This window comes from Oncorhynchus tshawytscha, linkage group LG09 (genome assembly GCF_018296145.1).
Source record: "Oncorhynchus tshawytscha isolate Ot180627B linkage group LG09, Otsh_v2.0, whole genome shotgun sequence".
NCBI lineage: Eukaryota > Metazoa > Chordata > Actinopteri > Salmoniformes > Salmonidae > Oncorhynchus > Oncorhynchus tshawytscha.
In genome coordinates, this window is record NC_056437.1 from 83401853 (window position 1) to 83429158 (window position 27306).

Genomic DNA, 27306 nt, shown 5'->3' on the forward strand with positions numbered 1-27306 from the left:
ATTGTTGAATTTGATTTTCATAATAGCAAGCTAGGACTGATGGTTTGGTTAGCTAAACTAACAAGTCTGTTTGTTTGTTTGACTACTTTAGCATCTAGTAAACTTGCTAGCTACTTAAGTGGGTGTTGAACACATTTCTAGTGGCAAATGTGTGTAATTATAGCCATAGTAGAAAAGGGATAATCAGCTCGGCACAATGCGTTCCACTCAGCTAGCCCACTTGGTACTCATAGAACACATAGACCCTTAATTATTATTTGGGGGGTGTTTATAATTGTCCTGTTGCACACAAGTGGGTAACAGACATGCGTTTCTTACATATCCCAACTCCCCCTGAGACACATGCAGGGAGTGGGTCATGGCCAGGGTCACCATTGTATAGCACCCCTGGAGCAATTAGGGTTAAGTGCCTTGCTTAAGGGCACAGTGACAGATTTTCATCTTGTCGACCGCTGGGTGTTAACCGCAGCGACCTTTTGATTTACTGGGCCAATACTTTAGCCTCGTGGCTACCAAACTCCCTAAATGCTCTCACAACGAGAGATGCTTTGGATTGATAGATCCATAGAAACAATAGCTTTGGCTCTCTTGATGCTATGATGAATGCATAACTACCCGGCGAAAATAAAAAGGTATACATCTTTTGTCTTTACATTTTTTGGAGTGCTGCCATTTCCCAATGTTCTTGAACTTGGGATGTAATTTGAAGGTGCCAATTATTCCGAAATGTAACTTTAATTCATTCAGATTTCAAGAAAATGTAGTCCACTTTCCACTTTCACTTTTGAAGTGCTTTGAATTCAGCTCAGTGCACCAGTTTTTGTGTCATCAGCCCACTCACGGCTTGAATTATTCATAACAATATTTATTAGCACTCTGAGGTACAATTAGATGAATTGGGATTTAGAATTGGTTAGTCTGTGGATGTGGAGCCATTTTTAACAACGTGGAACAGCTCTGCCAGTGGATTTAGACAGGCATAATTCTTAAACATTATCAAAATAACACCATGGAATATGAATTCACTTTTTTCTATCTATTTTGAGAGTGGTACTTATTATTCCATTAGACCTTGTTTCATTAGATAGTGTAAATGGATTGGTGAATAAAAATATATTTGATAGCTTGCTGGATGGACATGATGGTTTCATTCATAGTTATGTGAATGCATAGATAATGAAGACGATACCATAATGTTGAGCTCAATCATGAGAAAATGAAGAAATCCATACCTCCTCCATTTACCTGAGTCCAACCCACCTTCAAGTTGCATTACCGTCTACATGAAAAGGCTTAAGTCATTTCTAAAACCGGAACCAATTCAAAATACAATGAGTGGGAGATGAGAATTGAGAATTTAGGAATTATAGCCTGAACTCTAAACTCATTATCTTGGGGCACACAATTGGAAAATGAAACTGTGACTAAGTTAATCTTGCTGATACGGGAGGATTGGATTTTTCTATGAAATATGTTGACCTTAACACATGACCCATCTATCCAGCTCAATTGTTTTTTCTCCACATCCCCAATTAAAGGAGCTTCCGTCTGACCGTCTCTGTAATGGATGAAGCCAGCAGCTCTTGAACTCTGTGTTAATTAAGCATGAGTGCACTTCTCACTTCAACTTATGGTGGTTCACCGTCCCTTCTCTTCCAGATAATACTCATAACTCTTCTGACTCATCCCTTCTTTCACCACCTGTCATCCCTAAACAAACAGAATTCTTATCCCACCAACCTGTTTTAAGGATGTACCTGGAAAATGTTGTGTAACTCCCAAAGTCTCCGAGGAGAAGAGAAGCCCGATTTCTGGTGTGCAATCTGCTGTGTTGTCAATTAAAAATGTGCTGGCACGTCTGGGGGAGTGAAACTAATTAGGACTCATACAAAACAACTTTTATCTGTTATTTAAGAAACCTCCCTGTACAGTGTGTGTGCATGTGTGCGTTTGCTTGTACGTGCGCGCATGAAAGGACAGAAAAAAGAGCCAAAATGAGAGTGTTTAATCTTGGTCTATTTTAGGAGTAGAAATCATGAAGCGACGACAGCCTTCAGATGCAGGCCATCTGAGCACAGGGCCGACTAGGCCTCTTTGTAATCAATGAAACAGTGGTCGGTAAACACAAGATAAAGAGGCTGAGTGAGACACTGCCATGTCTGTTTTCCCATCTTGTCAGTTAGAATGGCTGTGTCCATTAAAGCAGTCACCGTGACTTGCTGACAACATGTTTGGATGCCACCTGGACCCAGATGTGTCTCAGCGGTGGATAAACTGAGAGAACGATGGAGAGGAAGTCTAGGGTCATGTCTGCGCCAGCATATGTCCCCACCTGTCTGTCCTATTACTCTCTATACCAGCAGGCTGACTCCCTGCTCTGGCGTCCAGAGACAGAGACAATAAGAGGGTGTTATTCTTTATGAGCTAGAGACAAAAGCCCTGACAAAAACGTGGAAGCACTCTAAAGTCCTTGGCAACTCGACAGTATTTTCAATGTGTTTCCATTTGTTTTCCGCCATGCATTGAATACGACTACCCTTTCCTGTGCCTGAATGCCAGAGTACATATTTTCATACAGTGCCGCTGGTTCAATGAGAGCGATCACTTGGGAGCGCCGTTTTGTTCGCTCAGACAATCGGAGGGCCTGTGCAGAACAGACCAGGGAGATTGGGACCATAAAGGAGAGAACAACGAACGAGCGTGGAGACAACAAAAGCCATAACAGTGAGATCCCATCTGTGGCCCTGCGGAGAATAATGTAGGACAAGCCTGGTCAGTGCTTCCAACTGATCACACAACATCGTCTGAATCACCAAGAGTACTGAGCCACACATATGCACAGCACACCTCTCCATTCACCACGCTAAGTAAAAGGGTAGCGAGCAATTATGGACCAAGGCCTCGACACTGTGGAGCTTCTCTCATCCTGTAAAGTTTTACTACAAAGCTTGACTGTGACCTTCACAGGGTTGCTCATAGAACAAACACATACAGTACCTATTTAAATGATACACACTATTTATGGAGCCTTCACCTGGGTTTTACTGTTCTAACATGATGCAGACATTATGGTGTAGATAACACCCACATATACAATTCAAGTCGCCCCTTGTTTAGAACCATTACCTATAAAGTGACAACGTATTACATTTATCAGTCGTCCAAGAGAGCGGATGAAATCCATGACGTTAACATAGGGGGATGTAGTGTCTGTAATACATGTGTATCTAACATACAAGGCCTCAATTCAAGTGCATGAAAATGCAATACTAAGATGGGTATACCGGTTGAACTATGAACCTTGTGTTCATTCACAGTGCTAATGTAATGGGGACTGACACAGTACCTTGTGTAGCGTGATGTCACCACACTTAAAAAGGGTTTAGGGCATGAATCAATCACAGAAACTTTGAAAAATGAAAAGTATAATAAAGTTGGACTTTTTAATCTCCCCAACAATCTGAGCTGGGTCACCGCTTTGATTTGGGGGAGATTTTCTTGCTTTTCAATCTAGGCTACCCCAAAGGGATTTCTTCATCTTCCTCCAGCACGCTGACTGGCAGGGCCCCTCTCCCATCTGGAGGCCACCTGGGGAGGTGTAATTCCCTTCCCCTGGTCAGTCAGGGGACTGAGGACACAGATTATGTTGTGGAGCAATCTAACCTGATTAGGAGCCGAGGGAAGGGAACTGGCTGACTGACTGAATGGCTGACTGGCTGACTGACTGACTGCTGACTTGCTGACTGACTGGCTGACTGACTGGCTGACTGGCTGACTTGCTGACTGACTTGCTGACTGACTGACTGACTGGCTGGCTGTGCTGTGCACACACTGGTGTACATGTTTAAGGTGATCAGGGACACCACACGGTGTTACATAAAGCAAAACAAATGACCAGCTGTGAATCAGGGGGCCAGGAGGGAGCATCAAACTCTGTCTCCTCTCCCTCCTAGTGTGCTGCAGCTTCACCCTCCGAGTTAGCTGGGGTGGGGTGGAGGCATGAGCGGGAGAAGGGACCCGGTTCTGCCCATTACTCATAAGGGTCCTGGTGTTTCCGATCTCCATTCACAACAGGGTTTTTGAGTGATCACACACCAAACACCCCTTATCACACAGTGAACTGATTATAGCACACATAAGGAGGATGACTGGAGGCTCATAACCTTTACCATGGAGCACCTCCTGCTAGCTACTGGGATCAGGGAGCTCCTGCTAGTGGGACTGAACAATGCCATTAGTGAAGGTTATTATGGTGCTAGCTGTTCTTAGATCTGCTTCTACTGTATGTCATTGTGTAGCTGCTCTTATTTACATTTAAGTCACTATCCAGAGGAACTTACAGGAGCAATTCGGGTTAAGCGCCTTGCTCAAAGGCACATTGACATATTTTTCACCTAGTCAGCATGGGGATTCAAACCAGCAACCTTTTGGTTACTGGCCCAACTCTCTTAACCACTAGGCTACCTGCTGCCCCTATATTGGTCTGCTTGTACTGTATGCTAATTCCCTATGGCTGTTATTGGTATTCTATTTGAATGTATTCTTACGGCCTCCTTTCCCAGGCTTTTTAAGGGTTTGTTACATCCCCTGGTATGTTTGTGTGTTTTCATAATGTTGTTCCCCCCTCAGCCTTTTCTGTAAGTGTGTGAGCGTCTCCACATGGATATTCCTCTCTGAGCATCCCGCCGATTAATTCGGCAGATTCCTCTTTAATATCCGATGCTGCCAATACATTTTAATGCGGCCTGAGATCTGGGAGAGACCTGTCCTTAAGACTCCCACTCTCTCTAGGCTGTCCCCTCTTGGTGTAATTGAAAAAGATGGATCTCACTGAGTGTTTTCACCATCGCAGCAGGGAGGAATTGGATGGGGAAATGTGTTCCGTATCACATTGCAATGTATTTGTGAGCCAGAGGCTTGCACACAGTTGGTGAGAGCAACGCGTTCCCTTTGCCTGTACTGAAAGGAAGCAAAACAGCAAAGGGAAAGGCATTTGCAATTTTATTGCTACTTTAATGGATTTCTCTATCATTCAGGAATTGCACTTTCTAATGCGTAGGCCCATAAATATAAGGTTCAATGGACATGCGGCTGTAGTCGTCATTACATTTTATTCAAGGAAGGTTGAAAACATATTTTGTCAATATCCCCAATGTCACACAGTGTCAGAGGGGCTGATTATGTGACTAATACCAGCAACAACAAATTAGTGGCTATCAGCAAAAAGCAATCAGCTAATCAGTGATGTTACACTCCTGCTGGGCCACAGACTCATACCTCTGGTTATGATTAACATGCATTAGTTTTCCCTGAACATTTAAACATTACAAATTCACGTTTTTTTTTGCCATACTAATGCTTTTGTCAATAATGATTTATGGTTTGACCAAAGTCTATGATGATTAGAACACTGAGCTCTAAAGCTGGATATTGCATGCTAGCTTGGTTTGAGGAGACAACAGTCTCACTGCTGTAATGTATGCAGATATATTATATAATTCCCAGTAATGGCTAAAAGTAGGAGAACCATGAGTAGGAGGAATGGAATGAGATGGCCACTGTTCTGGAGAGATGCATTTATGTTGGGACAGACACTTCAGGAAATAACTCGGCCTCATCTATTTTAACATGACAATAAAATGATATTATATTTTAGTGTGTTCTATTACATCATGTTAGAAACAAATGCACACAAATCTGGTTGTTTCTGGAATAGTAAAGTATTGTTTACATTTGAGTGATCGAAGAGAAGACGAATCATATTTTGAGAGGATCCGATCATTAAGACTGACTGTTTAGACATCCTTTGTGAAACTCTCTGACAACACTGACAGGAATGCTTGTGTTGTGCCACTTATTTGTAAGAAAATTAATACTCAAACACTATCTAAAGACACACTGATCAAATAAAAAGACAATAGTGGGAAGAAAATCATGTTCTAATAATGAACAAACCAACATGACATGTTAATAACTAACCAATCTGATTTGGAACAATCCCAATGTGTTTTATAGAATTTAGAGCATGACCACTGAATCGAAAGTTCAATGTTTCAGAGAATCTCATTTTATCAGACCAATGTAAAGCATCTCACAACTCTCCCCAGCCTGTCTGAGCTGTGATGGACCTGTGCCTCTTCTAAACCGGGAGCTGGGGAAGTTCTATAATGATTTACCCTGGCTTCACTTTGTTCATTTACCGGCTTCGCTGCCTCCTCTGTGAGAAAATAACTTTCTGACATGTAAGCAAATTTAAATTTACTAGGTCGTTAGCCAGGATCTAAAAGTAGCTGGCAGACAATTAGCTGCTGATGGAATGCCAAACGCCAGACATGGCTTTGAGAGTGACAGATGAGCTATCTGAGAGAGAGAGAGAGAGAGAGAGAGAGAGAGAGAGAACCTGTGGACTGTCTAACAGCATCCTGCACATCTCTCCATCTCACTGCTTTCAAGTCTAAACTGTTTTCATAAACAGCAGCTCTATGGCCAGCCAACTGGAAGGAGAGGGGGATGTGAGAGAGGGAAAATCAAGATGAGGTGATAAAAGAGAAAAGGATGAAGTGTGGATAAAAGAAAGCAGCTTATCCCTCTGACTAAAATCAAGTGACAGCCAAAGACAGAGGACATGAGGGAAGGAGGATAAAAACAAAAACAGAATCACAACATGGAGCAGAAATTGAGCGTTGGGAGACTGATGGCGATATTGACTATTTCACCTTATTGATTTGACTCAAAGGAATGGCCAATGTAGCCACTGTAATCTAGGTTGAATTATCAGGTATTAAATGATACATTCGGTATATAAAAGTTGATAAAAAAAGATGTGTATCCCAAAGTTAGAGCCTATTCTAGATGTTTTGATTGTGTATCATTATTAAACCACTAAAGTGCTAGCTAGGCAGTGTGGTAACAATAATGGGAGCTGATGCTGCAGACAGTGACATGAGTCTAGTTCCAATGTGAAGTAAAGTCAGGCACTCCACTGTAGCGTTAGCAGGCTATCATTAGACAGTAAAAGTGTCATGGGGAGGGCTGAGAATGGACTGCATCTAATCAGGGCCAAGGAGTCTGTTCCTTTTGCCTCCTCCCACCAGCCTCTCTCCCAGAGGAGGCAGCTGTGCTGTGGCCAGGCCCTCCACCACTTGTTAATTAATTACTATGAATTAATGCTTTTCTGCCACAGCGAATAAATAAAAAGATTGTGGTAAGGCCTTGCTAATCAAGAGTGGCTTTTATTAAATACTGTGAAAATGTCAGCTGGTCACAGCTCAATTGAGGGAACAATCTGATGCGGCTCCAGTCCAATCAGACATCATGTCGGCTGAGCTGCGATTAAATTGCCCGCACCTGTTCCACAGGGACTGAAGATGTATTGTCTGTGCGCATGGTGGTGCTAGTAGTGGTGGTGGTGGTAGGGGGGTAGTGGTTTGTAACCCAGGCCAACCTCCAATTGAGCCCTCCGTCGGTTCAGCGTTTGAAGAATTCACATCAAATAAGATTATTGACCGCCAGGGCCTTTAATGTCCCAGTAGAGAGCCTCTTTCTTTAGCTAGTCTTGCCTTGCCTCAGTCGGCCTGTCTGCCTTTCTGTCTGTCTGATCACCAGGAATTGGTTAACCAGTTACTATTCCTGCTAAAACACTATGGTGCCAACATTACGTTGACAACATTACATTACATTAAGTTTCTGCTGGGCTGTAGTGAACAATAATGCTATAATCCTTTGTACTGTAGTTTTATAACATCTATTGTTGGACATTATGGTAGCAAATACACAAATCTGACCACAGTGCAGTTCTTCAGTGTGGAGAACAAGTGAGAGCCAGTCACTGAGGGAGGCTGAGACATGATAGGGTGAACAAGGGACCTTGTAATCTTGGACCTCAATCTGCTATATAAACACTCCAGCAAATGTTGAATATGCATGCTTTTTCTGATCTCATTGACATAGAAAATTGTCCTTGCCCAAGCCAGTAGACTGCGGGTGAAGGTGCCAAGATACCAGGCTGGGTTTGTCAGGGTTTGAATATTTCATAGCCTAGTAACAATAACCATCAGATCAGACAAAAATACAACAAAAGGCGATTTTATCATTGTTTCTGATACCAATTTTACAAAGCATACTGCTTGTCCATGTGAAAAATACATTGAGTAACCTTTAAGTAACCACATTATAAAAGCATTACATCTGAAGGTCATATAACAACCAGTGAAGATATGAAGAAAACACTCTCAAACACCAATGTGCAGTAATGCTTGTTGTTTGTTGACATTCAGTGAATTTGTGGTGTTTTCTGCTGGCTCACTCCATCTTGAAACCTCTACGGAGAGAAATGTAAATGAACTAATAACATGGAAGTGAAAATCACTTTGAAGTAGCCTTGGTTTACTTGAGCAGTTGTGCTTGGCTTGTAGTAAATTGCTTAAAGCTCACCGCAAACAAAGCATAATGCAAATTGCATGCAATTAATCATTGAGAGGAGGTTCCCATTTTTATGATTATTAATGGCCTTTGGCCATGCTGTGGGGTCATCTCACCCCTCTGAAATATTTACATCATAAACAGCATGAATTATGGGGGTTACAGGAAGGGCGCTGCTTTAAAATACAGATTCCTTTATTTTCATCAGCGGTCTCAAGACTAGCCTTCCTTCCACATAGTACTCTATGCTACTGAGAGATCCCTCCACGCCATGTCTGGAGGACTTTTAAGGATTCAAATCGCTCTCCGGTCACTTTCTGGAAGCAGGGAGAGTAGCTTCCAGCTCCTTAGCTACACTGTAAGATCAACAGGAGTTGGGCTGACAGACACAATAATAATAATAATAATAGTGATGGAACTCTAATAAAATAGAGGTGTTACTTTTGGAGCTCGGAAAGAAGATAAACATGGAGGGATGTCTTGGATGGTTTCCCCTCCCACTACTGGTCCTACTGACCTTTGACAGCTTGCTTCCATAAATAGGAGGCATGGAGGATGCTCTCTTCTCTTGCACTGTGTTTCCTCCTACTAAGAGTGGGCAAGTTTGCTGTTTCACATGTGTTTACTTCCTCAGAGCATCTGTTGATATTCATAAATAACATTTTGGCCTAATATCTATTATGTGGGCAGAGATGTTTAGGTTGTACTGTACAGTGCTTTTGGAAAGTACTTTTTTTAATGATAAAGCCTTATTCTGAAATTGATTAAATAAAATACAAAACCCTCAGCAATCTACACACAATACCACATACTGACTAAGCTTAAACAGGTTTTTAGAAATTTAGAAAAAACAGAAACACCTTATTTACATATATATTTAGACCCTTTGCTATGAGACTCGAAAATTAGCTCAGGTACATCCTGTTTCCATTGATCATCCTTGAGATGTTCCTACAACTTGATTGGAGTCCACCTGTGGTAAATTCAATTGATTGGACATAATTTGGAAAGGCACTCACCTGTTTATATAAGGTCCTACAGTTGACAGTGCATGTCAGAGCAAAAACCAAGCCATGAGGTCGAAGGAATTGTCTGTAGAGCTCCGAGACAGGATTGTTTTCAGCACAGATCTGGGTAAAGATACCAAAACATGTCTGCAGCATTGAAGGTCCCCAAGAACACATTGGCCTCCATCATTCTTAAATGGAAGATATTTGGAACCACCAAGACTCTTCCCAGAGCTGGAAGCCCGGCCAAACTGAGCAATCGGGGTAGAAGGGCCTTGATCAGGGAGGTGACCAAGAACCTGATGGTAACTCTGATAGAGCTCTAGTTCCTCTGTGGAGATGGGAGAACCTTCCAGAATGATAACCATCTCTGCAGCACTCCACCAATTAGGCCTTTATGGTAGTGACCAGACGAAAACCACTCCTCAGTAAAGCCCACTTGGAGTTTGCCAAAAGGCACCTAAATACTCTCAGACCATCAGAAACAATATTCTTTGGTCTGATGAAACCAAGACTGAACTCTTTGGCCTGAATGCCAAGCATCACGTCTGGAGGAAACCTGGCACCATCCCCACGGTGAAGCATGGTGGTGGCAGCATCATGCTGTGGGGATGTTTTTCAGCGGCAGGGACTGGGAGACTAGACAGAACTGAGGCAAAGATATACGGATGAAAACCCGCTCCAGAGTGCTCAGGTAATCAGAATGGGGTTAAGGTTCACCTTCCAACAGGACAATGACTCTAAGCACACAGCCAAGACAATGCAGGATTGTCTTCGGGACAAGTCTCTGAATGTCCTTGAGTGGCCCAGCCAGAGCCCGGACTTGAACCCAATCAAACATCTCTGGAGAAACCTGAAAATAGCCATCCAATCCGAAAGAGCTTGAGAGGATCTGCAGAGAGGAATGGGAGAAACTCCCCAAATATAAGTGTGCCAAGCTTGTAGTGTCATACCTAAGAAGACTCAAGTACTGTAATCGCTGCCAAAGGTGCTTCAACGTGAACTGAGTAGAGGATCTGAATACTTATGTAAATGTAATATTTCCTTTTTTATTGTGCTAAAATTTCTAAAAACCTGTTTTTGCTTTGCCATTATGGGGTATTGTGTGTAGATTGATGAGGGAAAAAAACTATTTAATCAATTTTATAATAAGGCTGTAACGTAACAAAATGTGGACAAAGTCAAGGGGTCTAAATACTTTCCGAATGCACTGTATATACTGTACTGTACAAGCGTGAGGGGATGTTTGTTAATGTATGTATATATAAAGGTATACACATTGTTATTTTCTATCTTGACTTCAGCCTGGTTTATCCAGCAATTAGTGTTCCTGAATATCCATGTGGTGTTAAGAATGAAGAATAATTAAATTATTCTATTCTATAAACTACTATGCTATCCTATTCTCTAAGACAGCGTCAGACTAGTGTTACCTCATCCAGTGTAGAAAGAAAGGAAATCGTCCTTGGAGCAGATCATCAGGAGAGAGAGGAAGCCTCCACCTCCTGTTGTTTGTCCGGGATGCCAAGCTCACGGCACACTGTGCCAGGCCCCATGCGGGCACCCAGGCCGGCCGGAAAAGACAGAGCTGTTGGCCGACTGAGGGCTGGCCAGAGCCAACATGACACCCATGCCAGGGAGAGAAACTGTGTCCAGCTTCTGCTAGCTAACGCCTCGCTCCCCTTCCCCATGGGTGCAGAGCAGACCTCAGGGGAAGGATGCTACCATCAGGGGAGCACTGGTCCATCCGGGCTGCGCCGGCAGACACACATTTTGAGCACAGCCCCCCATGTGGCGGTGAGTGGGAGGTTGTGGCTAGGCAGGCTAGCATTTGGAACAGAGCTCCTAGCCCCAGCTTCTCATGTGGAGGGATACTGCTGCTCCACTGTGTATTCCTCTCTCTCTTATCGCTCTTAACATCGATGGCTAATTTAAGTCAAAGCTCTGCATGCTGCCAGTGAGCACTGAATAACGTGACCGCTTTCTATTTCATGTCCCCAGATTAGAGAGAATATCACATGAGGCACGTGTCAAGCAGTCTTTTTGCCAGCTCTTTCACAAATATGCACACTTGACATTAGAAAGTAGAGGAGGCGGTAAAATGAAGGCACTCCGCCATGTTCAAGTTGAACATCTTCACAGAATTATTGCAATCTAATGGTATTGTGACATTTCTCTCTTAAACAGGAGAGCAAGCTGTCAAATTACAAACTTACTTAAGTATTCCACTCAGTCTCACACTCAGAAAAGTATAATGGTGTTTTTGTTCCGCAGTGTCAGACTTATCATCTGTTTATGTAATACTGCTTTGATTATTCATAAACAAATGAATCCTAATCCTTTTTGTGATATGGCAGATGCATTTAGTACACACTGTGCAGTTGAATTACAGGTTTTACTTTACCATAAAATAATTGGTCATTCTTCTTTACACTAAATCAGTTTAACTTTCTATGTTTTAACCCATGTACACCACCAGGTGTAAAAAGTACTGCAAATATGAGCTATTTCTCTGCTCCTCAGTAGACCCACACCAAATGCTACTGCTCTTACTCTGTCTTTGGCTAGAGAGCCATTTGTTTGCCAGTGTACAATAATGGCGGCGGAAACAGGTGGAATATTGCTGCAGCAGCTCACCCATATGGACCAAAGTCTTGCTTGCCAAGTCCAAAATTCACACTTACAAGCACATCTGGAGCAGAATCTCCATATTAATTGCCAGTTAATGTGTTTAGACACAACAAGGATTAAGCCGTGAGGGAAGTTGGTTGGCCTGGGTGGGTATAGTCAGAGGAAAGGTGAATACTCAGTTTGACAGACAGAAGGGAGAGGATGTCCAAGACAAGTGTGGGCTGAGGCAAACAACGTATTAAATAAACATGGCAGCTTTTTGACAACATCTGTTGGCACAATGTTGTTCTACTTGTGCTATATTACAGGCTGGCGATCGACTATGGCTAACAATCCCAAAACAAAGATGGAGAAATAACTACTTTAGCCCACAATAAAGCTCAAATTGGTCAAGCCCCACTGTATCTCCATCCCGTCACTCCCTGACACACACCCGGATTAGTGCCGGGATGTCTGACCAACACGAGGCATTTAAAGAGAACAGGCAGCACTTCTTCAGGGGTCAAGCAGACCTCATTTAATCTGAAATAGAAGATAGAGCCAGGCACCTGAGCCCTTTAGACACGCCTCCCCGTGGTCCTCCTAACGCCTCCCCAAGACTGGCTCCACTGTGTCCTCTCTGTCTCTCAGAGGGTTCAGATTAGACAGGCATCCTAATGAGAGATTTAGTGTATAGAGATAATTATGGGGAAAGGCGACATCTCTCTTAGGCCTAATGAGGGAGATAAGGGTTCTTCAGTGACTCCTCCTCCCACCCTGTCACTGGATGGGCCTTCTAGTTGACAAACACAATCAGCTGGAAAAACACACTCGCCCAAGTCATGTCTAGACACACGCCAAGTGCAGACACTCCCTCAGACATATCTATCCACACACAAACTGATGAATACACACACAGAGCGATACACACACAGAGAGATACACACACAAACACAGTCCAGTGTGTACTAACCGACACCGGCGGCTACGCTGCTAGCGCACGTCTCTCCTGCCTTTAATGCAATCTCTGATATCTCTGACGTTCCATAAATCAACCACCTGGCAGATTAGAGGGCAAAATGAGTGAACTAAATCAAAAATGTGTGCTCTTGTTTATTGCTTTAGAGAGTTACCTGGAGAAGCGGAAGCCACCGTGCGATGATGAGGCAGCCCCTCTGGAGATGGCCGTTCACACACACAGGCAGAGGAGCTAATACAGACTTTCATTAGGAGGTACACTTCAACACAGTGTCGTAGTATTTACAGTCTCACACTGGGGAAACAAATAAACTGCGTGATTAACAAGTTTTCCTGATGCCTGGTGCTTCACTGTGCGCACACCAGAGTACCACCTCGCCGACATAATGATTCTTAATGGTTTCTTAATGACTTCTTAATGACTTCATCAGGAAGATCCTGCAACAGCACATTCTGACAAGCGGGGCCACCCTTGAGACCTAAGATCACACCACAGTGATTCCCTCATGTTGTTTCTGTTCATATAGCGCAAGCTTTAAATCTGCATGGCTGAGATATCTCTGCACGCCCAAAAGTCAATAGCATCTGATTCATGATTCATTACTACAGACACATGTGACGTGACCTGAGCAGGGAAATACACTACGAAGCAAATAAGGCTGTCAGCTTTGATGTTGGGAAATTCAAAGGAATCATATCAAAATAATCCTTTCATGTTTAAAGAGATGGAGACATTAAGTGTAGTCAGGGTGAAAAACAGGATACACAAGCCCTTCAGTGACTTTAGAAGTGGTCTGGTACAAAGAGATTGTCTGGGAAAGGACACTTCTTGGTGATGATGTTGACACCTGCCCAGACAAAAGGTTGCTAATCAAACAACTGGTAAAGAATAAAAAGGGGTCGTTGAGTTGAGGAAACACACTGCGGTCATTGGTTTAAACTTCTCCAAGCATTTAATAACATAGAATTTTCCAGGTCACCTCAATGTCAGTGAACAACAGATACTTTGAAGCGTGAAGTACATTTAGCGTGGGCCATTGGAGAATGGCATGGCACTTCCCGCCAGTGTATACCAGTTAGACTGACAAATTGCTGAGGTAACTGTGGGAGCTAAAAGCTCAGTAACCATTTCATCTAGACCATGTTCTACTGGGAGATTAATACGAGGATCTTGTCTCTCCTTGCATAAATTCATCATTATTTCAGTAAAATATGACTCACAACATTGCTCCATAGACCACTATCCTCTTCATTCCGCTGAGCCACTGACAACAGGTCAAAGATTTATGTGTTCAAAAATTTGTTTAAATATCCCTTTAAAAAAATACATTTTCAAATTGAAAAGCCCTCCGATATAAATCACAGCTGGGTTAAATAGCGTGTCAAGTTGATTTCTGGAAAACAAGCGAGAGAAACATGAAGCAAATAATTTTATCATATCCATAAGGGTCGTACGGCGGGCATTCAATCACGTACGCATTTAACAATTGGTTAACAAATTGTATTGGCAAAGAAGCGGCGACTGCACGGCAAATTACACCTGTCCTGATGGATGTCCTCTTTACGGCCTGGGAAAGCAGGCCGAAGGGCCGTGGAGAGATGACTAGAACGTCAGTCAGCCAAGCACTCAAACATGATGCATGGCCAGCCATGTGTCACCGTTTGGCAAAGATGAGAGGAAAATATGCACCTCCCAGATTCCTGGGCACAGATCACAGACAAACACGCTCTCATGTTAATCCACTGACCACAGGGAGGCCGAAGGGGCTTTAGTTTGGGTACGGGGTGATATGATTCCCTTTAATCATTGCTGCACCTGAAGTTCTGTTTGGCCTTTTTGATCAAATGAGGCCAAACGATCAGATTGCCAAACGTGTTCACTACTCCAAAAATTATAGATGTATCTACAGTCAGGTCCAAAATGACTGGCACCCTTGATTTAGATGAGCAAAACATACAAATACTGAGCTATATTGTATGCTAAAAGAATTGGCTAATTATATTATTTCATTCTAATAAAATTGGTCAGAGAAAGAGATTTTGTAATATGTTTTTCTCTTAAAAAGATAGGGGTAGAGAGATTTGCCACCCATGTTTTTAATAACTTTTCATACCTCACCTTGCAAGGATATAATGGCACTGAGCCTTTTCTAAAATGTTTTATGAGATTGAAAACACAATGGGAGGGATCTTAGACCATTTCACCATACAGAATCTTTCCAGATCCTTGATATCCTTCATCTGCGCTTATGTTATTATTTTTAATGAACAAAATACTAAAAGCAGAAACACTACAACACAAAACAAAACATACACCACAATCACACACAACAACAAGCCCACACTCACCCACAATCACACACAACAACAAGCCCACACTCACCCACAATCACACACAACAACAAGCCCACACTCACCCACAATCACACACAACAACAAGCCCACACTCACCCACAATCACACACAACAACAAGCCCACACTCACCCACAATCACACACAACAACAAGCCCACACTCACCCACTATCACACACAACAACAAGCCCACACTCACCCACAATCACACACAACAACAAGCCCACACTCACCCACAATCACACACAACAACAAGCCCACACTCACCCACAATCACACACAACAACAAGCCCACACTCACCCACAATCACACACAACAACAAGCCCACACTCACCCACAATCACACACAACAACAAGCCCACACTCACCCACAATCACACACAACAACAAGCCCACACTCACCCACAATCACACACAACAACATGCCCAAACTCACCCACAATCACACACAACAACATGCCCACACTCACCCCATTATCACACACAACAACAAGCCCACATCACCCACAATCACACACAACAACATGCCCACACTCACCCACAATCACACACAACAACAAGCCCACACTCACCCACAACAACACGCCCACATCACCCACAATCACACACAACAACAAGCCCACACTCACCCACAACAACACGCCCACACTCACCCACAATCACACACAACAACAAGCCCACACTCACCCACATGTCTACACTCACCCACAATCACACACAACAACATGCCCAAACTCACCCACAATCACAGACAACAACAAGCCCACACTCACCCACAATCACACACAACAACAAGCCCACACTCACCCACAACCACACACAACAACATTCCCACACTCACCCACAATCACACACAACAACAAGCCCACACTCACCCACAATCACACACAACAACAAGCCCACACTCACCCACAATCACACACAACAACAAGCCCACACTCACCCACAATCACACACAACAACAAGCCCACACTCACCCACAATCACAAACAACAACAAGCCCACACTCACCCACAATCACACACAACAAACCCACACTCACCCACAATCACACACAACAACAAACCCACACTCACCCACAACAACATGCCCACACTCATCCACAATCACACACAACAAGCCCACACTCACCCACAACATGTCTACACTCACCCACAATCACACACACCAACAAGCCCACACTCACCCACAATCACACACAACAACATGCCCAAACTCACCCACAATCACAGACAACAACAAGCCCACACTCACCCACAATCACACACAACAACAAGCCCACACTCACCCACAACCACACACAACAACATGCCCACACTCACCCACAATCACACACAACAACAAGCCCACACTCACCCACAGTCACACACAACAACAAGCCCACACTCACCCACAATCACACACAACAACAAGCCCACACTCACCCACAATCACACACAATAACATGTCTACACTCACCCACAATCACACACAACAATATGCCCAAACTCACCCACAATCACACACAACAACATGCCCACACTCACCCACAATCACACACAACAACATGCCCACACTCACCCACAATCACACAGAACAACAAGCCCACACTCACCCACAATCACACACAACAACATGCCCACACTCACCCACAATCACACACTCGCCCACAATTACACACAACAACATGCCCACACTTGCCCACAATAACACACAACAACATGCCCACACTTGCCCACAATAGCACACAAAAACACAAAAATTGCCCTCTGCCTTCCAAAACAACCAGCCAGCAAGTTGGAATCCCCAGTGCCCCTCCCAGCCCTGACTGGCACGCAAACGTGGCACAAGTAGCCGTCGCCTCCATTCAAGCACCACACTCTCCGAGATTGTCCACATATTGCCTCCAAACTCTGTCAAATATGTCTGGTCTTTGTTTGACTTTACAATATATAGAGTCTAGGGGGAAGTAATTAGATAGTTCGGTCCTCCAGTTTGTTATTAAGGGTGAATATGAGGCTTTCCAATGTATTGCAGCATTTAGACCTAGATAACAAAACCTTCTCTGATATTCATCACCAATATTTACATTTCCCAACAGACATTATAGTGGAGGTGGATGGATATTAGACACAATGAAATGGTAGCACATACAGTATATTATCCCAAAATGGTGTTAGTTTGTCACAGGACCACAGCATTGTGATTGTTGCATCTCCAACAGGAATGTGACATTTCTGGGTTCATTACATGCATCCTGGCAGGAGTGTAATAAGTCCTTATGAATTATATAACAGTAGTAGGTTGTAGGAGCAGGTATGAACATTTTCATGTATCTGTGACCAACAGTTCTCCTCAATTTGTTTCAGTATGTATGCTCGATGCCTTTGGTTCATCCAGACTCTGTTGAAGCGATTGAATAAGATTTCTGAATTGTAAGAACTATAAGAAATCGGCCACATGCTCCAAATTCCCGATGCCAGTTAAGAACCAGGACTTAAATGTGTCATTAAATGTTGGAGGTGAGGTTACCCCAAATAGGGGTGCTTGGCAATATTGCTTCTTTCCACCTCATTAATTTATGTACATTTTCCCAAATACGAATGAGAATCATTGGATTGTCCGTTTTTTTCTTCAATACCTTGGGCCTGAACAAGTGAATATATTTTAGATCACAGGGTATAACATGTATGTCTTCTATACTCCTCCATGGACAAGGATTGTCTGCTGTACATTGTTTAAGTGAACGCAGTTGTGCAGCCCAGCAATACATCTTAATATGATGCAGTCCAAGACCTCCAGCTTCATAGTATTAAACAGTCTATTTGACTCTTGAGGTCTTTCCTGTCCAAATAAAGTTGGAGAGCAGGCCATTTATTTAATTTAAAAAGTTGGATGGAATTGAAACTGACAAGGCCTAGAATAAGTATATCAGCATTGGTAATATATTCATTTTTGATTATGTTGATCCTACATAACATAGAAATAGGGAGAGATCTCCATCTCTGAACATCAGATTCAAGCCTATCTATTAAAGGACAGTAATTCATTCTATATGCCTCCTCCAGATTGCATGGTATCAGTATACCCAGGTATTGCATATGTGTCTTTGTCCATTTCCACTTAAATGTACGTCCTAACGTTGAAAAGTCATAATTAGAAAGGATAAGTAAGGATAAGTAACATAGGCTTTAGTAATTTGGGAAGAAAGTGTCTGTAACTTTCCACTGGGAGTACATCATTACCAGGAGATTTCCTGTTTTGAACATCATTGATGGCCTCCAACAGTTTACCTGGGGTAATGTTTCTATCATATACATTTCTCTGCTTCACTTATAGTTGCTAAAATGGCCTCATTAAGGAAATAGTTTATATCATCCTTTGAATGTTTTCAGATTGATACAGTTTGTGATGAAAGGTTTTAAAGACTCAGTTATTTCAGAAGTATCCATTGTTATGCTACCATCTGGGGTTCGAATGCTATGGATGATATATTCCTCTTCCTTACTTTACCAAGCAAGCATTTTCCCTGCACTTTCACCTTGCTCAACATATTGGTTCTTGGATTTCATGGCAGCAATCTCTGCATACCGGGTGTTTATTGTGCCATATTCAAGCTTCAAAGTGTTCAACTGTTGAAGGATGTCAACCTTTCTATCTAAACTGTGGATTTTCTGTTCTAGTATTTCTAACCACAGGTTTTCAATAGGGTTCAAGTCTGGAGATTAAGATGGCCATTGCAAAATGTGGATTTTCTGGTCAATTAACAATTTATTTGTGGATATTGATAGTTGGGCTTATTGACTTGCTGGAAGATCCACTTGCGGCCAAGTTTCAGCCTCCTAGCAGAGGCAAACAGGTTTATGGCTAAACTGTCCTGGTACTGGGCAAAGTACCACAGGACCAGAGGAAGCAGAATAGCCCCATAGCATCAAAAATACTACACCATATCTTAGAGGAGGTATGGAGTTATTTTTTCTTACGTAACTTTCTTTGACACCAAACCTGCTACTAGTGGGCGTGGCCAAGAGCTCTATTTTCATGTCATCCAACGAATGTAAATGCCTGGAGTTTGCTAAACGGCATTGGCACTTGAATTGAACTGTGCTATGATCAGACGACATAAAAATAAGGCTCTTTGGCCGCGCACTCCAGTGGTGGTTTTGGCATCGAAATAAGAATGCATAAGCAGAAAAGAACCCCATACCTACCATCTTTCTACAGGTCCTGGGGCCCTTGTTAATTAAGGTCAACAGCATCATGAACTTCACCCAGTACCAGGACATTTTTGCCAAAAACGTGGTTGCCTCTGCTAGGAGGCTGAAACTTGGGACGTAAGTAGATCTTCCAGCAAGACAATAACCCCAAGCACACATCAAAATCCACAAATGGTTAATTGACTACAAATATCAACATTTTGCAATGGCCATCTCAGTCTCCGGACTTGAACCCCATTGAAAACCTGTGGTTTGAATTGAAGAAGGCAGTTCATAAGCGCAGACAAAGGATATCAAGGATCTGAAATAATTCTGTATGGAGGAATGGTCTAAGATCCCTCCTAATGTGTTCCTCAATGTCATAAAACATTTTATAAAAAGGCCCAGTGCCGTTATTTTCGTAAGGTGAAGTATTGAAAGGTATATAAAACAGAAGTGCCAATCATTTTGACCCCTATCTTCTTATGGAATAAATATTACTTGTTAAACAAAATCTGTTTCTCTGAGCAATTATATAAGTATAAAATAATAATTTCCCAATTGTTTTAGCATACAATATAGCTCAGTATTTGTTACATTTATTTTTTGGTCTTTTTTTCCTGACTGTACATTAACTTTTGAGAGAAAAAAATGTAACAGTTTTATGGGTGAGAGAGGAGCCTTATTTGTGTATGTTCTGTTCTGTGTGGCTCCATAGTGTGTCAAAGTCATGCATTGTGACCTTCCTCCAGAGGCCTGTGAAACACATCCTGTATCAATTAGAACACTGGGGAGTCTGACTAGATGTGGAGAGGAGACCTAGAAAACACACAGCTCCACCGCGTTGACGATCCACAACAACGTCTGGAGCAACAACACAACACGGACCAACTGACTGACTGGCTGGGTAGCTGTCTGGGTCCCCAAGGTGGACCAAGATTCACTCCTTGTTCCAATTTGCAAGGGGGATTACTTATTTTTCATTATTCCACATTTATATATATATATTATTGGGCTCTCCATTCATTTTTTAAAGCACCTGAAGGAAAACCAGATCAAGCAAACTGCATAAATACTGTCAGACGGAATAGATGATGACAGCGGGTCAAGTTGCGAGTGAGTCACGTCTCTCGGCTCCTGGAAGAAAGTGATTACCGTAACACGTCGCTGACAATCTCGCCCAAGATAATCCTATTTCTCACATGGAGCTCAAATTGTATTATGTCACTATGTTTTTTGCATATTGTATCAAAAACTGGATAAAGATATGCACACTATCAGGGAGATTAAGAACAAGAGGAAAAACGTAGCCCCGGGGTTGGCATTGAGGCATGTCGTTTTGTTGAGCTCTCTGGTTTCTGAGCAAAGATGGTTTCTGCGGTTGAGTAGAAAGAGACAGAGAGAGAGAGAGAGAGACAGAGAGGGGGAGGGAGGGAGAAAGAACGTGTGGCGTAAAGGCATGCTCTCCACCCAGATGAACAGATGGCACCGCCTAAGTGCAGAGATTCATTTTATATCTCCATCCCATGTTGCCGCGCGGCAGACGTGGGCTTTCTCTTTTTTCAGATGTTATTTTACAGGATGATGGATACACACGATGCTTAAGCTAATGAGGAGTGGGTGTTTCTTTGTCTTTATTTCCTCCTCTCTCTCTCTCCCGCTGTCACATCACCTTCCCTTGCAGAGCTCATGCTAGCCATTCTCCCTCAAACCCACGCCTAGAGCTCAAACCTATACAGGCTTTTGGATATGCCCCACAATCTGAGTAGTCAGTGTTTACAGCTGGTGTTAAGACCTGGGTGGATTCCTGAAAACACAGTTGACTGGATGAAGTGAAGCACAGTGAAGATGATGCTCAAGTAAACACAGCATGTAAGACTTGAACACACTCTCAACAGTCCCTCTGTTACATCCCTTCAAAAGCTACATAAAACCTTGCCGTTCACCAGGAGAGATGGAAATGAGTGCTATGAACAGGAAGAGTCTGAATGGAGAGAGAAGCCAAGAAGGCTCAGCAGCCAATGAGGATGCTCCCACACACCAGGCCGGTAAACTTGCCGGGTCGTTAATGGCTGTTGTTTACTGAAGCCTCCCAATAGAGGAGACTAGCTGACCCATGTCTGCAGCCAGTGAGTGGTACAAATGGCAAACATCTCCTGGAGTCATTATTTATGCAGGAATGCCCTTGGGAGTCTTTGCACTTGTTTACACAGTCACGGCACAGTCCATTCATGACGGCTTCGAGTAAATGAGCCGCTATCCACCAATTTGTCCTGGATGACGAGGCTTTGAGACCCCGCTGCCCAACGCTACTGGGGGAAGGAGGGGGGACGGCACGGAACACAACCCCTCTGTACTGTAAACAACCAACCTGAAACCAGGGACACAAAGACCCAAGGGTATGGGAAAGTTCTGTGGTGCTGACAGGAGCAGAACACAGTGTTTCTAGGATACTTGGATAAAGGGCGAAATCTCTGCCTTTGCTTAGTACTTGAAAATGTGTATGCATTAGATATGTCAATGCAAATGATACACAGAGAGAGGAATGATGGAGGGAATTCAATTTGGCACCTAAAGAATTCAAAGCAAAACAACTCCTCCGTACAGTTCTCAGGTTCTCCTACAAAGCGGTCAGAAAGAAGATAAGCGTAAGACATGGCTGAGAGGGAGGAAAAATGGGCTAATTTAACATGCTTCCCCCTAAACCACTCCAAACCTCCAGAGTTTAATTGCTGGGAGGCAACATTATCCCCTGCAACATTGTGTCTGTCTCTTGGCTGGGATTCAAATGGGTACCTGCTGTATCCACTCCCTACACAATACGGTGCCCACTGAGCCATATAATCCTCTCAGGCCCTCCTCTTCAGGAGAGGCACATTCAAAAAAACTCCTCTTCCCCATCTTTGTCATGGTGTTTATTTTGAATAAGAGCAATCAGTACCACCATGTACACCACAACACACTGGTGAGCCATAGAGAAGGTGACACAGAACAGGACTTAAACAAAGAGACTTTTGATTTGCTGCTGAGAGATTTGAGGTTATTTTTCCATTCCTCCCCGCAACTCCCTGGAGTGGCCATATTTCTGCTTATGTTCAAATGTGAATCAGTCACATGGGCTGTTAGATTCCTGCTGAATCATCCTACGCTCCATCACCGAGCCAGCCCTGCGCTTTCCAAAGTAACTACTCTCTATGCAAGAAGAAAACAAACACAAACCCATGCCACGTCTCCTTCTGACACCACTTTGAAGTTCCCTTGAAAAGGAAAATGATGACTAGCTTTGAGGTGAGTTTGAAAAGATTCAACACATTTCCACCCAACTGCAGAAACGGACTCATTTGAATGAGATCTATTGTATACTGCAGTTCAGTGATAGATTTTAGTTAAATCAAACATGCGTTCGTAATTCATAGTGATGTAAACAAGTAACTCTGCTATTTGATGCTGAGAGTGAGACTGTCATTGAGTACACAGGACACAGGGAAAGAATAATTCCTGATAATATTGTCTTTTGGTAGAGTATACAATTTACTTCTTTCTTATAATTTTTAAAATTTTTGATATTTTATTAACAATACATAACATTCATATACAAACGACAACATCATACAAACATCAACTGCATCACACCTGCCCAGACCCACTAGCCCCCCCCATGTCCGGCACCCACATCACTTTCTGCCACATGAAGGTTTACTTCTGAGAGAACTTTATTAATATGAGGATAAGGAACCAGTATTCTACATGTTGGTGAAAGGAGCCTCGTTCTGTAGTATATGTAACAGCTAACTACACAGGATGGTAAATGTTCACATTTGTAACAGTCTTACCTGTCTCAGAGGTCAGTAGATCACTGTTCGCTGGTCTTGGGGGTAATAGTCATTGTCTAGAGCCGTGTAAGTCTTCAGTGGTGCTGCAAGCCTAAGCCAGTCTCAGCATCACTCTGTGTGAAGCAGCGTCTGCGAGACAAAGGACAGCAACATCTGCTATGAAACACTACAGTATGTACTGTATCAAACATCCCATTTATAGGTCTGTGTGGAACCATTCTGACACTGTGGCTCCTCCTCACACAGGGCTACAGTAGTTTCCCTGATACCACTTCATGTGGTAATGTTGCTTCGCCAGGGGAGGTATGGCTAATGCTGCCTTAGCTTGAGGCTGTATTATAAGTGGCACACTCAGCATAATATACAGTAGTGTTACTGAGTGAGAGGAGCTATTTTAAGCATCCACTTGTGTTGGCAAATATTAGTGGAATGAAACTAGTTTTGTCTATTAAACTGATATTCATAGGCTAGCCCTGTATTAAAGCGCAGGAGACTAACCATAGAAGCTATATGTCAACAGGGATAACCTTCTGTTCCATTGTTAGGGAAAATGCATTCAGAATGCAATCAAATAACAAGGGAGCACAGGCTGAACATGAAAGGCTACATGAAGGAACACAAGCTCCTTCTAGAGGTCACATACACATAACAATGATACACTGCTGACAAGGGGAAAATATGAGGACTTTTGAAGCACTGTGGAAATGTATGAAGAAACGGATGTAAGGGTCATTTTACAGAGCAATACCATTAACACTGCTGCCCTTGTCTGTACTGGAACAGACACGCACGCACACTCGCACACACACACACACACACACACACACACACACACACACACACACACACACACACACACACACACACACACACACACACACACACACACACACACACACACACACACACACTCGCTCTCCCTCACACACACACACACCTCCCCACAAAACAGCATTTGTCTCTCTTCATTCCTTCTCTTTTCTCCTCTGAGTAGGAGAGGTGGACATTTTAACTGCGTCTGCCAGGAGATGTCTTCCTTTCACCTTGATGGCCATATAATGAACTTTCTCATTTTGAGCTGAGCTGAGCTTACACAGTCAGTCAGCTATTTTCTCTTAGAGAACTTATTTTCTTTCATTTTCTGTCATATCCCTCTGTGGTTTTGTCAGGGTGATCTCCAGGGTGAACGTGTGCACTTATATTAAAGAGATGGGAGACATTTGTGTTGGGTATTCAAGCATCCACTTAATTTAAGGTCCCAATATGAGTTATAACATAAAGTAGGGAGAGTACTAATACGATTGTCTTTTTTAAAATGGGGCCAAATATTAACTAAGTATTTAAGTCTAGGTATTCTATAATAATTTATCAGAAGGAAAAATGGCAAAGAAAATCCATTTGTTTTTTATTCCAATTATGGAACAAAATACTATAACAGTATGGATTTACTTCCTGTATCAATACATACAGTGTACTCTGGAAGGGGACATTTACCGGGCATCATGGACACACGCACGAACGCACACACACACACACACACACACACCATTGCACACATTTGCACACACGGTGGGCTGGCAGGGTGCGTTCATAGACAGCTGGTGAAGACAGGGTGTGCTCTGGCTGCTAGAAGGAGCTGATTCAGGTGACATCTGTGCCTCCTGTTGCAGTGCAATAGTAGAAACACTAAAAGTGAATTACAACATTAATGACAGTGCTCTGCAAGCTGTCGTTCCACATTACACATCCATTATTCCTTGCATGGCTACTCAGAGGAATCGTTAAGGAATAGCCCCCCCCCAAAATGCCTCTCTCTCTCTCTCTCACCATCAATCTATCTATCATTCATCATTCACATACCTCCCAATGTCCCACTTTTAAAGGCCCTATACAGCCATTTTATATCAATATCAAATTTCTGTGCAACCTTGGTGAAATCCCATATGTGAGTAGTGCAGATGATTGGCCAGTAGTACAACAACATGTATGTGATAGTGGAGAGGAATGCTTGTGCCGTCTGCCTGAGGGGACAGGCTGAGAGGAAGACTGGCTGGATGCACACAACCATGATGGCAGGCACCTGGCCGCCTGATAGGCATCACATAGACATCTCCCAGCTGTCACCCTTCACCACACTTTCAATAACTTCAAATCCCCCTAAAACTCATAGAATAGAGGCGCAGTCGATCACTCATAGCTCCCTTCACTCTTCCCTGCTCTACAGGGAAATAACAGCAGAAAGAGAGAAACAGTCAGGATCCCGTCCTCTCCTCTCCAACAGAAAAGCACCAGGCACCATCCCCCCAAGGACATGGGGAGAACAAGGCTTTCATCATTTGGTTTAAGAAACAATAACCAAGATTGGTAACACTTTACATTAAGTTGCCCCGATCGCGATGTACAGTAACTACACAGTTATAACTGAAGTAACAACATAGTAGTTCCATAGGTGTTGCTATGTAATTACATAGTAATAAGGTTGTATCGCGACCAGTTATAGCCTAATATTAACACAAAGATCACATGGAAACTTGGAGTAATCTATATATGGTTGGTTAGATGAGGACATCAAGAAGGCTGCTATATATATACTGAACAAAAAATATAAACACAACATGCAACAATTTCAAAGACTGAGTTACAGTTCATATAATTTATGAATTTCACATGACTGGGCAGGGGCACAGCCATGGATGGCCCTGGGAGGGCATAGGTCCACTCACTTGGGATCCAGGCCCACCCACTGGGGAGCCAGGCCCAGCCAATCAGAATAATATTTTCCCCACAAAACGGCATTATTACAGACAGAAATACTCCTCAGTTTCATCAGCTGTCCAGGTGGCTGGTATCAGACGATCCCGCAGGTGAAGAAGCCGGTTGTGGAGGTCCTGGGCTGGCACGGTTACATGTGGTCTGCGGTTGTGAGGCCAGTTGAATGTACTGCCAAATTCTCTAAAACGACATTGGAGGCGGCTTATGGAAGAGAAATTAACATTAAATTCTCTGGCAACAGCTCTGGTATACATCCCTGCAGTCAGCATGTCAATTGCACTCTACGGTAAAACTTGAGACATCTGTGGCATTGTGCTGTGTGACAAAAATGCACATTTTAGAGTGGCCTTTTATTGTCCCCATAACAAGGTGCACCTGTGTCATGATCATGCTGTTTAATCAGCTTCTTGATATGCCACACCTGTCAGGTAGATGGATTATCTTGGCAAAGGAGAAATGCTCACTAACAGGGATATAAACAAATTTGTGCACACAATTTGAGAGATATAAGTGTCGTGTCTTTGGCATCATTAAAGTGAAGACTGTTATTTTATCAAATCAATTCTCTGTAATTATTATTATGTGATTAAACTAATCATGTAAATGTAATTAACTAGGAAGTCGGGGCACCAAGGAAAATCTTCAGATTACAAAGTTATAATTTTCCTAATATAACTCTTCAGATATTTTAATATCTGATCAATTAGTCTTCTAATTAATGAATTATTCTTCACCTCATGTTAGTCTCATTCCAAACGTTGTTGTTGTTATCTGCACGAACCCAGCCTTTACGATGAATCATCCATACATCAATTGTATTAATCATTTATTTACTTACTAACTAAATAATCACAGAAATGCATAAACAAACAAACAGTAGATATGGTTACAAGGAAATAATAGGGGAGGTTCCCTAGTGGGCTAAGCTGATATGACGACTTGGGGGACAAAGGGAAGTGGGTGTGGACTGAGAAGGGCGGCAAAGACAAAAGAGTCACTACACAGTTGATAATTATATTAATTGAAATGCTAATCCTTTGCACATGAACGCTCACTCATTCGGGAATAATTGCAATCAATATATATTTACGCTCAGTGGGTCGTCGTGATCTCTGTTGGAATCGTCTGTTTTTCTGTTGGAAAGTTCACCCAAGC

At 42.8% G+C, this 27306-nt stretch overlaps 1 protein-coding gene across 3 annotated transcripts in view; it reads right to left on the reverse strand.

The window, feature by feature from the left end:
• LOC112235563 (RNA binding protein fox-1 homolog 3) overlaps positions 1-27306 on the reverse strand; it is a 310477-nt gene that overhangs the window by 212508 nt on the left and 70663 nt on the right. For all 3 annotated transcript variants that reach the window (XM_042327697.1, XM_042327698.1, XM_042327694.1), the window contains exon 3: positions 23380-23508. The gene's annotated coding sequence lies outside the window, so the exon portion shown is untranslated. The remainder of the gene's footprint in view (positions 1-23379; positions 23509-27306) is intronic.